The sequence below is a fragment of the Triticum dicoccoides genome, chromosome 2B, assembly GCF_002162155.2.
Source record: "Triticum dicoccoides isolate Atlit2015 ecotype Zavitan chromosome 2B, WEW_v2.0, whole genome shotgun sequence".
Lineage (NCBI taxonomy): Eukaryota > Viridiplantae > Streptophyta > Magnoliopsida > Poales > Poaceae > Triticum > Triticum dicoccoides.
In genome coordinates this window covers 467,393,621-467,407,713 of record NC_041383.1, presented here as the reverse complement: position 1 = coordinate 467,407,713, position 14,093 = coordinate 467,393,621, and positions in this window count along the sequence as shown.

Sequence of the window (14,093 nt, the reverse complement as noted above, 5' to 3'; positions counted from 1 at the left end):
CTCATCTTAAATTCATGAAACTTGGCATGCTATCATGGAGCGGCATCAACATGCCGTGGTACAAATTTTGTCCCATTTGGGGCAGGTTTGGGTATATGCTTGTCACAAACCGGAGCTTCTCACAACAAGCATGATGGTTTTCGGTAGGGAATGTCCCACCTTTGGGGACGAAACGATATCCATTGCCTCTTATTGCTTTCAAGTTTTTTTCTCGTGTCAACATAGAACAACAGGAGTGTTGTGTTAATTTTTGTAATTTTTCGGGGTTCATTTGGACATTTTTATCCATTAACTGAGTTTTCAATGCATTTATGTGCATAATTCAAATTTGAACTACATGCGCATGCTCTAGTGCATATAAATTGGTTGAAAAATCAAATTTGTGTCCTTGGGTGCATGCTTAGGTCCCATGCAAGAAATGGGAATGAATTTCAAACACCAGGGCACCGTTGATTGCCGGCAAAACATTGAGATGCCTGGTTTTTAAATTCTATTAAATCCAAAACTCGTCTGAAATTCATGAAACTTGGCATGCTATCATGGAGCGGCATTAACATGCCATGGTACAAATTTTGTCCCATTTGAGGCAGGTTTGGGTATATGCTTCTCACAAACCAGAGCTTCTCACAACAAGCATGATGGTTTTCGGTAGGGAACGTCCCACCTTTGGGGATGAAACTATATCCATTGCCTCTTATTGCTTTCAAGTTTTTTTTCTCGTGTCAACATAGAACAACAGGAGTGTTGTGTGATTTTTTGTGATTTTTCGGGGTTCGTTTGGACATTTTTATGCATTAATTGAGTTTTCAATGCATTTATGTGCATAATTCAAATTTGAACTACATGTGCATGCTCCGGTGCATATAAATTGGTTGAAAAATCAAATCTGTGTCCTCGGGTGCATGCTTAGGTCCCATGCAAGAAATGGGAATGAATTTCAAACACCAGGGCACCGTTGATTGCCGGCAAAACATTGAGATGTCTGGTTTTTAAATTCTATTAAATCCAAAACTCGTCTTAAATTCATGAAACTTGGCATGCTATCATGGAGTGGCATCAACATGCCGTGGTACAAATTTTGTCCCATTTGGGGCAGGTTTGGGTATATGCTTCTCACAACAAGAATGATGGTTTTCGGTGGGAACGTCCCACCTTTGGGGACAAAATGATATCCATTGCCTCTTATTGCTTTCAATTTTTTTTCGTGCCAACATAGAACAACAGGAGTGTTGTGTGAATTTTTTTGATTTTCGGGGTTCATTTGGACTTTTTATGCATTAACTAAGTTTTCAATGCATTTATGTGCATAATTCAAATTTGAACTACATGCACATGCTCCAGTGCATATAAATTGGTTCAAAACTAAAACCTGTGACCTTGGGTGCATGCTTAGGTCCCATGCAAGAAATGGGAATGAATTTCAAACACTAGGGCACCATTGATTGCCGGCAAAACATGGAGATGCCTGGTTTTTAAATTCTAGTAAATCCAAAACTCGTCTAAAATTCATGAAACTTGGCATGCTATCATGGAGCGGCATCAACATGCCATGGTACAAATTTTGTCCCATTTGGGGCAGGTTTGGGTATATGCTTGTCACCAACCGGAGCTTCTCACAACACACATCATGGTTTTCGGTAGGGAACGTCCCACCTTTGGGGACGAAATGATATCCATTGTCTCTTATTGCTTTCATTTTTTTGTCGTGTCAATGTAGAACAACATGAGTGTTGTGTCAATATTTGTGATTTTTCGGGGTTCGTTTGGACATTTTTATGCATTAACTGAGTTTTCAATGCATTCATGTGCATAATTCAAATTTGAACTACATGCGCATGCTCTAGTGACTATAAATTTGTTGAAAAATCAAATATGTGTCCTTATGTGCATGCTTAGGTCCCATGCAAGAAATGAGAATGAATTTCAAACACCAGGGCACTGTTGATTGCCGGCAAAACATTTAGATGCCTGGTTTTTAAATTCTAGTAAATCCAAAACTCATCAGGTGCGCAGGTTCACCGGGAAGCGTGCGAGATGTTCAACGCAGGATTGGTGCATCTCTTCAATGCAAACGGTTCAGTGAAGCAGTAAAGCGGCAGAAAATAAACCAAAAAATATACGTGCTGCCACATGCCTCGTGTGTCATGCGAGCAGGTGTGAGTTGATGAGACGCATGTAAGTAGTCCGCCGCACAGGCATACCAAGAGGCGTGCGTGCAGGTGTGTGTATTGATGGGAGGCGTGCGAGTAGCTGTGTGAAATGATGGTAGGAATGGCAGACGTCCGCTGCACAAGCTCACCGGGAGGGGAGACAACTTTTGACCGCAGCCTGCCTCGCTCCCACTTGTCCGTATTAATTGCGCGCCTGAGCCGCCGGCCGTAATAGGCGGCCGCACCCCCGGTCCATAGTGGTTACCGACGTCTGGACTCCAGAGTGTATGACTATGCTGTCGAAGCGCACCATCGGAGGGAGTGGCGACGTCGGGGCTGGTGAAGCACCCGCACAACGTGTCAAGCTGGACACAGAGGTTTCCGTCGCTGCCGACGAGGTCTCGCGTGGGAAGCATCACGACCTTGAATTCTTCGGCGCCGTCGTGCCCCCCCCCCAGCTAGAGCCGGTGGTCAACAGCAACTCCGGCAACAACTGCGACTCCGACAAAAAACCGGTTAGTCACCTACATATATGTCTGTGCCTTTTTCCTTCCTGATCTTGGGAATTGATTTCGAATGTCCTACATGTTATGCCATTTTTTTATTTCAGATTGATATGAACACAGATGAGGCTCCGACCAGCGCCACCGCCGGATGTAGATCTTCGACCCGGCTATGCGGCCAGAAGCGCCCCCCTGGACCTGAGGAACTAGTAGAATCTCCTGCGGACCGCATCAGTGATCTCTCGGACGGAATCCTTGGGGAGATCATCTCCCTTCTCCCCACCAAGGATGGCTACCGCACACAAGTCCTCACTTCTCGGTGGTGCACTCTATGGCGCACCGCGCCTCTTAATGTCGACTATCGACAGCTATCTATCGATGATGATTCTGAACTCCCCAGAGCCATCATCTACTCCCATGGGGGCTCCCTTCAACGCATCTGCATCCCGGCATGCTACCTGCTAGACATACCCTGCATGGTGGTCGCTTGCGTTACATCCCGTCAATTCGATAAACTCCAGCAGCTTGAGTTCTACCATTACAGTGATAGGTTTCCACCAAGAGCTGCATCTGTGCCCGCACCACCAATGCCCATATCATGGTTTTCCTCCTCTCTCCACACCGCCACCTTGACCCAATGCCATCTAGCAGACTATCTGGTACAAATGCTTCGACTGCCAGTGCTAAAAAAACTTGCGCTTGTGCTGGTTGATCTGTCGGTGGCCTCACTTCACACCATCATCCACTCTAGCTGCCCTGAACTGCAGCATTTGGTGCTTATTTTTGGAATAGGAATCCATATGCCTTGTCTCAAAATAAAGTCGTCTCACCTTGTAATCATTGGAATTCATTTTGAAGGACACGAGCTCATCATTGAAGACGCCCCTTCACTTCAAAGGTTGCTCCTTAATTATTGTCATAAACCTTCACAAATAACTGTGGTCTCTGCGCCGAAATACGAGACCTTGGGTGCAATTAGTGATCCGTTTGAATCATTTGAGATGGTGTTGTCCTCCACACCTATTGAGGTATTGTATATTATTCACGTACACTTTTTAATTTTCATTTTTCATTTGTGCGCATAAGTTAAGTATCATCTTGGAGTACACTTTCAGTGCTGATATTATGTTCTATGCTCAATGAAGCTCTTGTCCATCCTATCAGTGGTGGTGGATTCTATCAAGACCATATATATGTCTATGTTGTGTTTTGATCTCAACATCATTATTGACTTGCTTTAATGCTTTCCATGTCTGGAGAATTTGTATATGAAGGTGATGATTTCACACACATTGAAAGCCCATATATACTGTACTATAATTAATCGTTCAGCTATCACTCTTTCAACATAATCTTTTTTAGACAGTAACTGTTTTCAATCTCAACTCTATTTAGGCACTAACACATGGAAAAAAAGGTATAACCAATCGATGGTTCAAGAAGCACCGGGATTTTCTCAGATCTCATGACATTCGTTTGAAGACAGTAACACTGGAAGGATATGCATCCTACAATGCAAACACTAGCTTTGTCACATTCTTCATGTTGAATGTGAGGGCACCATTGTCCGTGAGGATTAAGTTTTTCAACAAGAAATTTCTTACGGCTGCAGGTGTTGAACAAAATAAAAAGTAGTTTCATGGTAAGGGCTTCTGATCATGCTCGGCTTCTATTTACAACAACTTGTCATCATGGACCAGTAGAATTTCTAGTTGTTGATCTTGATTTTTATAAATCAGACCGATCCATTTGATTGTGACTGCCGAAAACTTTGGTTGAATTAGATGTCATTGTCCTGTTCAATCTGGATTTTGTCTAAACCTAATGAGCAATTAATCCTCGTGCTTTTGTATTGTTTGTTAGCTGGAGTTAGATATTGTTGCCCTTTTCAACTCGATTTTGACCCATATTTTCTTTCATACTGGGCCGATGGCTTGCCATTTCTTTAATTAAGACATAAATATTATAAGCATTCAAAACATAGGCAAAGAAATCACTCTCGCAGGATCCTCGAGATCTTTGTTCATTACAGAACCACAAGTTTTTAGTGCCCACCAGCACCCACAAACTTATTTTCAGCTTGCACACAAGTTTTCAGCTTGCACACTAAAAGCTGCATGGAAGTCACATATTTGGATTTATCATTTGGGACCCACGAGGAAAAAGCCTATCCAGGGCGGTGCCGACTCGATAGTAAACATTGAGAAACCTAGTTTTAAAATTACAGTAAATCCAAAACTCGCCTCAAAATCATGAAACTTGGCATGGTGTTATGTCATAGCACCAACATGTTGTGGTAAAAAACTAGTCCAATTTGGGTCAAGTTTTGGTACAATCTTCTTACAAACCGGAGCCATTCTAATTATTGTCGTAATTTCTAGCTTATTTCTCTTTTTATCGGTTAACCCATCAAATACTTTATATATATAATAGATATGTGTGACCGTCTAGCGCACACACGTTGATCTATCTAACTGTTTCAGTTGTTGTGGCTAATTGCAAACAGTTCATCCATGCAAAGTGTATGCCATCAATTGCATACACTTTGATCTGGCTGACAGGTTTTTGTTCTGTTGCCTAATCGCAAACAGTTAATCCTTCTGAAGCGTGTGCCCTCAATCACACACACCTTGATCTGGCTGACCATTTCTTTTGTGTTGCCTAATCACAAACAGTTCATACGAGTGAACCGTATGCTCTATATCGCACACACCTTCATAAGGCTGCCCGTTTCTTTTGTTCCGCCTCATCGCAAACAGTTCATTGGACTGAACCATATGCCTTGGATCACACACCCAACTAAAATCTGAACCGTGTTTGATGGCTCCGTTAAATGTTTTGCACCTTTTTTGATGGTTCTTTTACACCACCGTTTGCGATTATTGCATCGCACACAGTTTCGTCGAAGGGTCTCCGATCATAGTGCCGTGTTAACAGCATCCTGCACTAGTGTTTGGGTATCCTTTGAAGAAACATTTCTCTGATTTGGGTTCAAGCTTATCAGGTTGAAGCTTTTTCACATAAGCATCACATCCCCAAACTTTAAGAAACGACAACTTGGGTTTCTTGCCAAACCACAGTTCATATGATGTCATCTCAACTGATTTAGATGGTGCCCTATTTAACGTGAATGCAGCCGTCTCTAAAGCATAACCCCAAAATGATAGTGGTAAATCAGTAAGATTCATCATAGATCGCACCATATCTAATAAAGTACGGTTATGACGTTCGGACACACCATTACGCTGTGGTGTTCCAGGTGGCGTGAGTTGCGAAACTATTCCACATTGTTTCAAATGAAGACCAAACACATAACACAAATATTCACCTCCACGATCAGATCATTGAAACTTTATTTTCTTGTTATGATGATTTTCCACTTCGCTTTGAAATTCTTTGAACTTTTCAAATGTTTCAGACTTGTGTTTCATCAAGTAGATATACCCATAGCTGCTCAAATCATCTGTGAAGGAAATAACGATACCCGCCGCGAGCCTCAACACTCATCGGACCGCATACATCAGTATGTATTATTTCCAATAAGTCAGTTGCTCGCTCCATTGTTCTGGAGAACAGAGTCTTAGTCATCTTGCCCATGAGGCATGGTCGCAAGCATCAAGTGATTAATAATCAAGTGATTCCAAAATCCCATCAGCATGGAGTTTCTTCATGCCCTTTACACCAATATGACCTAAACGGCAGTGCCACAAATAAGTTGCATTATCATCATTAACCTTGCATCTTTTGGCTTAAATATTATGAATATGTGTATCACTACAATTGAGATTCAACAAAAATAGACCACTCATCAAGGGTGCATGACCATAAAAGATATTACTCATATAAATAGAAGAATCATTATTCTCTGATTTAAATGAATAACTGTCTCACATCAAACAAGATCCAGATATAATGTTCATGCTTAACGCTGGCACCAAATAACAATTATTCAGGTGTAAAACTAATCCCGAACGTGGATGTAGAGGCAGTGTGCCGACCGCGATCACATCGACTTTGAAACCATTTCCCACGCGCATCGTCACCTCATCCTTAGCCAATCTTCGTTTAATTTGTAGCCCCTGTTCCGAGTTGCAAGTATGAGCATTAGAACCAGTGTCTAATACCAAGGCGCTACTACGAGCATTGGTAAGGTACACATCAATAACATGTATATCAAATATACCTTTCACTTTACCATCCTTCTTATCCGCCAAATACTTGGGGCAGTTCCGCTTGCAGTGACCAGTCCCTTTGCAGTAGAAGCACTCAGTCTCAGGCTTAGGTCCAGACTTGGGCTTCTTCACTTGAGCAGCAACTTGCTTGCCATTCTTCTTGAAGTTCCCCTTCTTACCTTTTCCCTTTTTCTTGAAACTAGTGGTCTTATTAACCATCAACACTTGATGTTCCTTCTTGATTTCTACCTCCGCAACCTTTAGCATCACGAAGAGCTCAGGAATTGTCATATCCATCTCTTGCATATTATAGTTCATCATGAAGCTTTTGTAGATTGGTGGCAGTGATTGAAGAACTCTGTCAATGACACTATCATCAGGAAGATTAACTCCCAGTTGAGTCAAGTGGTTGTGGTACCCAGACATTCCGAGTATATGTTCATTGATAGAACTATTCTCCTCCATTTTGTAGCTATAGAACTTATTGGAGACTTCATATCTCTTAATTCGGGCATTTGCTTGAAATAATAACATCAACTCTTGGAACATCTCGTATGCTCCATGATGTTCAAAATGTCTTTGAAGTCTCGATTCTAAGCCGTAAAGCATGACACACTGAACTATCGAGTAGTCATCAGCTTTGCTCTGCCAGATGTTCATAACGTCTGGAGTTGCTCCTGCAGCGGGTCTTGCACCCAGCAGTGCTTCCAGGACATAATTCTTCTGTGCAGCAATGATGATAATCCTCAAGTTACGGACCTAGTCCGTGTAATTTCTACCATCATCTTTCAACTTAGCTTTCTCTAGGAATGCATTAAAATTCAAAGTAACGGTAGCACGGGCCATTGATCTACAACAACATAGACATGCAAAAAACTATCAGGTACTAAGTTCATGAAAAATTAAAGTTCAATTAATCATATTACTTAAGACCTCCCACTTAGATAGACATCCCTCTAGTCATCTAAATGATCACGTGATCCATATCAACTAAACCATGTCCGATCATCACGTGAGACGGAGTACTTTAATTTTCAATGGTGAACATCACTATGTTGATCATATCTACTATATGATTCAAGTTAGACCTTTCGATCTCAGTGTTCCGAGGCCATATCTGCATATGCTAGGCTCGTCAAGTTTAACCCGAGTATTTTGCACATGAAAAACTGGCTTGCACCCATTGTATGTGAACATAGAGCTTATCACACCGAATCGTCACGTGGTGTCTCGGCATGACAAACTGTAGCAACGCTGCAGGAGAACACTTATACCTTGAAATTTAGTGAGGGATCATCTTATAATGCTACCACCGTACTAGGCAAAATAAGATGCATAAAGGATAAACATCGCATGCAATCAAAATATGTGACATGATATGGCCATCATCATCTTGTGCCTTTGATCTCCATCTTCAAAGCACTGTCATGATCTCCATCGTCACTGGCTTGACATCTTGATCTCCATCGAAGCATCGTTGTCGTCTCGCCAACTATTGCTTCTATGACTATCGCTACCGCTTAGTGATAAAGTAAAGCAATTACATGGCGATTGCATTTCATACAATAAAGCGACAACCATAAGGCTCCTGCCAGTTGCCGATAACTCTGTTACAAAACATGCTCATCTCATACAATAAAATATATCATCATGTCTTGACCATAGCACATCACAACATGCCCTGCAAGAACAAGTTAGACGTCCTCTACTTTGTTGTTGCAAGTTTTACGTGATCATCTCATACAACAATTTATATCTGTTGGGGAACGCAGTAATTTCAAAAAAATTCCTACGCACATGCAAGATCCATCTAGGTGATGCATAGCAACGAGAGGGGAGAGTTTTATCCATGCACCCTCATAGACCGTAAGCGGAAGCGTTATGACAACGCGGTTGATGTAGTCATACGTCTTCACGATCCGACCGATCCTAGCACCGAAGATATGGCACCTCCGCAATCTACACACGTTCAGCTCGGTGATGTCCCACGAACTCTAGATCCAGTTGAGGTCGAGGGAGAGTTGCGTCAGCATGACGACATGGTGACGGTGATGATGAAGCTACCGGTGCAGGGCTTCACCTAAGCACTGCAATGATATGACCGAGGTGGAAATCTGTGGAGGGGGGCATCGCACACGACTAAACAATAACCTTGTGTATCTATGGGGTGCCCCCTCCCCATATATAAAGGAGGGGAGGAGGAGAGGGCCGGCCCTCATAGGGCGCACCCAAGGGGGGGAGTCCTACTCCCACTAGGAGTAGGTTTTCCCCCTTCCTAGTAGAAGTAGGAGAAGAAGGAAGAAGGAGACAGGGAGAAGGAAAGGGGGGGGGGGGCGGCCCCCACCCCAATTCGGATTGGGCTTGGGGGGGCCACCTTGGCCGCCTCCTCCTCTCTCCCGCTAAGGCCCATTAAGGCCCAGTGACTCCCCGGGGGATTCCAGTAACCCCCCGGTACTCTGGTAAATGCCCGAACTCACCCGGAACCATTCCGATGCACAAACATAGCCTTCCAATATATCAATCTTTATGTCTCGATCATTTCGAGACTCCTCGTCATGTCTGTGATCACATCCGGGACTTCGAACAACCTTCGGTACATCAAAACACATAAACTCATAATGCCAATCGTCATCGTATGTTAAGCGTGCGGACCCTACAGGTTCGAGAACTATGTAGACATGAACGAGACTCATCTTCGGTCGAGAACCAATAGCGGAACCTAGATGCTCATATTGGTTCCTACATATTCTACAAAGATTTTTATTGGTCAAACCGCATAACAACATACGTTGTTCCCTTTGTCATCAGTATGTTACTTGCCCAAGATTCGATCGTCGGTATCTCAATACCTAGTTCAATCTCGTTACCGACAAGTATCTTTACTCGTTCCGTAATGCATCATCCCATAACTAACTCATTAGTCACATTGCTTGCAAGGCTTATAGTGATGTGCATTACCGAGAGGACCCAGAGATACCTCTCCGACAATCGGAGTGACAAATCCTAATCTCGATCTATGCCAACTCAAAAAACACCATCAGAGACACGTGTAGAGCATCTTTATAATCACCCAGTTATGTTGTGACGTTTGATAGCACACTAAGTGTTCCTCTGGTATTCAGGAGTTGCATAATCTCATAGTCATAGGAACATGTATAAGTTATGAATAAAGCAATAGCAATAAATTAAACGATCATAGTGCTAAGCTAACGGATGGGTCAACTCAGTCACATCATTCCCTAATGACGTGATCCCATTAATCAAATGACAACTCATGTCTATGGCTAGGAAACTTAACCATCTTTGATTAACGAGCTAGTCAAGTACATGCATACTAGTGACACTCAGTTTGTCTATGTATTCACACATGTATTTAGTTTTCGGTTAATACAATTCTAGCATGAATAATAAACCTTTATCATGATATAAGGAAATATAAATAACAACTTTATTATTGACTCTAGGGCATATTTCTTTCAGTCTCCCACTTGCACTAGAGCCAATAATCTAGATTACATTGTAATGATTCTAACACCCATGGAGTCTTGGTGCTGATCATGTTTTGCTCATGAGAGAGGCTTAGTCAAGGGTGTGCAACATTCAGATCCGTATGTATTTTGCAAATCTCCATGTCTCCCTCCTTGACTTGATCGCGGATGGAATTGAAGCGTCTCTTGATGTGCTTGGCTCTCTTGTGAAATCTGGATTCCTTTGCCAAGGCAATTGCACCAGTATTGTCACAAAAGATTTTCATTGGACCCGATGCACTAGGTATGACACCAAGATCAGATATGAAATCCTTCATCCAGACTCCTTCATTTGCTGCTTCCGAAGCAGCTATGTACTCCGCTTCACACGTAGATCCCGCCACGATGCTCTGCTTGGAACTGCACCAACTGATAGCTCCACCATTCAATAAAAATACGTATCCGGTTTGTGACTTAGAGCCATCCGGATCAGTGTCAAAGCTTGCATCAACGTAACCGTTTACGACGAGCTCTTTGTCACCTCTATAAACGAGAAGCATATCCTTAGTCCTTTTCAGGTATTTTAGGATGTTCTTGACCGCTGTTTTGTGATCCACTCCTGGATTACTTTGCTACCTCCCTTCTAAACTAATAGCAAGGCACACATCAGGTCTGGTACACAACATTGCATACATGATAGAACCTATGGCTGAGGCATAGGGAATGACTTTCATTTTCTCTCTATCTTCTGCAGTGGTCGGGCATTGAGTCTGACTCAATTTCAAACCTTGTAACACAGGCAAGAACCCTTTCTTTGCTTGATCCATTTTGAACTTCTTCAAAACTTTATCAAGGTATGTGCTTTGTGAAAGTCCAATTAAGCGTCTTGATCTATTTCTATAGATCTTGATGCCCAATATATAAGCAGCTTCACCGAGGTCTTTCATTGAAAAAGTTCTTATTCAAGTATCCTTTTATGCTATTCAGAAATTCAGTATCATTTCCGATCAACAATATGTCATCCACACATAATATCAGAAATGCTACGGAGCTCCCACTCACTTTCTTGTAAATACAGGCTTCTCCAAAAGTCTGTATAAAACCATATGCTTTGATCACACTATCAAAGCGCATATTCCAACTCCGAGATGCTTGCACCAGTTCATAAATGGATCGCTAGAGCTTACACACTTTGTTAGCACCTTTTGGATCGACAAAACCTTCTGGTTGCATCATATACAACTCTTCTTTAAGATATCCATTAAGGAACGTAGTTTTGACATCCATTTGCCAAATTTCATAATCATAAAATGCGGCAATTGCTAGCATGATTCGGACGGACTTAAGCATCGCTACGATGAGAAGTTCTCATCGTAGTCAACTCCTTGAACTTGTCGAAAACCTTTCACAACAAGTCGAGCTTTGTAGATAGTAACATTACTTTCAGCGTCAGTCTTCTTCTTGAAGATCCATTTATTCACTATGGCTTGCCGATCATCGGGCAAGTCAACCAAAGTCCACACTTTGCTCTCGTACATGGATCCTATCTCAGATTTCATGGCCTCAAGCCATTTTGCAGTATCTGGGCTCATCATCACTTCCTCATATTTTGTAGGTTCGTCATGGTCAAGTAACATGACCTCCAGAACAGGATTACCGTACCACTCTGGTGTGGATCTTACTCTAGTTGACCTACGCGGTTCGGTAGTAACTTGATCCAAAGTTTCATTATCATCATCATTAGCTTCCTCACTAGTTGGTGTAGGAATCACTGGAACTGACTTCTGTGATGTACTACTTTCCAACTCGGGAGAAGGTACAATTACCTCATCAACTTCTACTTTCCTCCCACTCATTTCTTTCGAGAGAAACTCCTTCTCTAGAAAGGATCCATTCTTAGCAATGAATATTGTCTTAGGATCTGTGATAGAAGGTGTACCCAACAGTCTCCTTTGGGTATCCTATGAAGACACATTTCTCCAATTTGGGTTCGAGCTCATCAGGTTGACGCTTTTTCACATAAGCATCACAGCCCCAAACTTTAAGAAACGACAACTTGGGTTTCTTGCCAAACCATAGTTCATAAGGTGTTGTCTCAAAGGATTTAGATGCTGCCCTATTTAATATGAATGCAGCCGTCTCTAAAGCATAACCCCAAAATTATAGCGGTAAATTAGTGAGAGACATCATAGATCGCACCATATCTAGTAAAGTACGATTACGACGTTCGGACACACCATTATGCTGTGGAGTTCTAGGTGGCGTGAGTTGCGAAACTATTCCGCATTGTTTCAAATGAAGACCAAACTCGTAACTCAAATATTCTCCTCCACGATCAGATCGTAGAAACTTTATTTTCTTGTTACGATGATTTTCCACTTCACTCTGAAATTCTTTGAACTTTTAAAATGTTTCAGACTTATGTTTCATCAAGTAGATATACCCATATCTGCTCAAGTCATCTCTGAAGATCATAAAATAACGATACTGAAAGTGCAACTATCCCTGGGTGGTTTTGGTAATTCCTAACAACATATAGCTCATTGAGCTAATGCTATTTCAAGATAAATATTTCAGGAAAGCTCAATGATTGGCATGGCATGGATGAGAAAAGTGGATCCCTCAAAATGCTAAGGACAAAAGGATCGGCTCAAGCTCAAAGCACAAAACTCTACATTTTCCATTTTAGTGATCCAAGATCACATTGAGTCTATAGGAAAAGCCAATACTATCAAGGAGGGATGAGGTGTTGCTTAATGAGTTTCTTGCTCAGAATGCTTAGTGATATGCTCCAAAATCCCTCAACTACTTTCTCACATCCACATATGTCCCAAACCAAAAGTCAAACTCGGCCCCACCGAAACTGTCTATCCGGCGCCACTGAGTTCTGTTGACATAGCCATTGCCGCAAACCCTAGTCTTTTCGGTCTCACCGATAGGGATATCGGTCTCACAGACATGGGATTGTAATCTCTCGGTTTCCCTTTGTAAGGTTTCAGTCAAACAAAGATGATGCTAACTCACTGTTTCCCTTTCGTAACGTTTCGGTCCAACCAAGATGAGCGAATTGGTCCCATCGAGTTTGCCTGACCAACCCTCTGTGTCTATTACCAAAATTGGTCTCCCCGAGTTTCTGTAATTGGTCTCACCGAGATTATGTTATGCCCTAACCCTAACCATATCGGTCCCACCGAGATGACATGTCGGTCCCATCGAAATTCCTAACGGTCACATTATTTACTAAATCGGTCTGACCGAGTTTCATGATTCGGTCCCACCGAGTTTGGTAAGTTGTGTCTAACGGTTAGATTTTGTGTGGATGCTATATATACACCTCCACCCACTCTTCATTCATGGAGAGAGCCATCAGAACATGCCTACACTTCCAACATACATTTTCTGAGAGAGAACCACCTACACTTGTATTGAGGTCAAGATATTCCATTCCTACCACATAAATCTTGATCTCTAGCCTTCCCCAAGTTGCTTTCCACTCAAATCTTCTTTCCACCAAATCCAAATCCTATGAGAGAGAGTTGAGTGTTGGGGAGACTATCATTTGAAGCACAAGAGCAAGGAGTTCATCATCAACACACCATTTGTTACTTCTTGGAGAATGGTGTCTCCTAGATTGGCTACGTGTCACTTGGGAGCCTCTGTCAAGATTGTGGAGTTGAAGCAAGGAGTTTGTAAGGGCAAGGAGATCGCCTACTTCGTGAAGATCTACCCTAGTGAGGCAAGTCCTTCGTGGGCGACGGCCATGGTGGGATAGACAAGGTTGCTTCTTCGTGGAACCTTCGT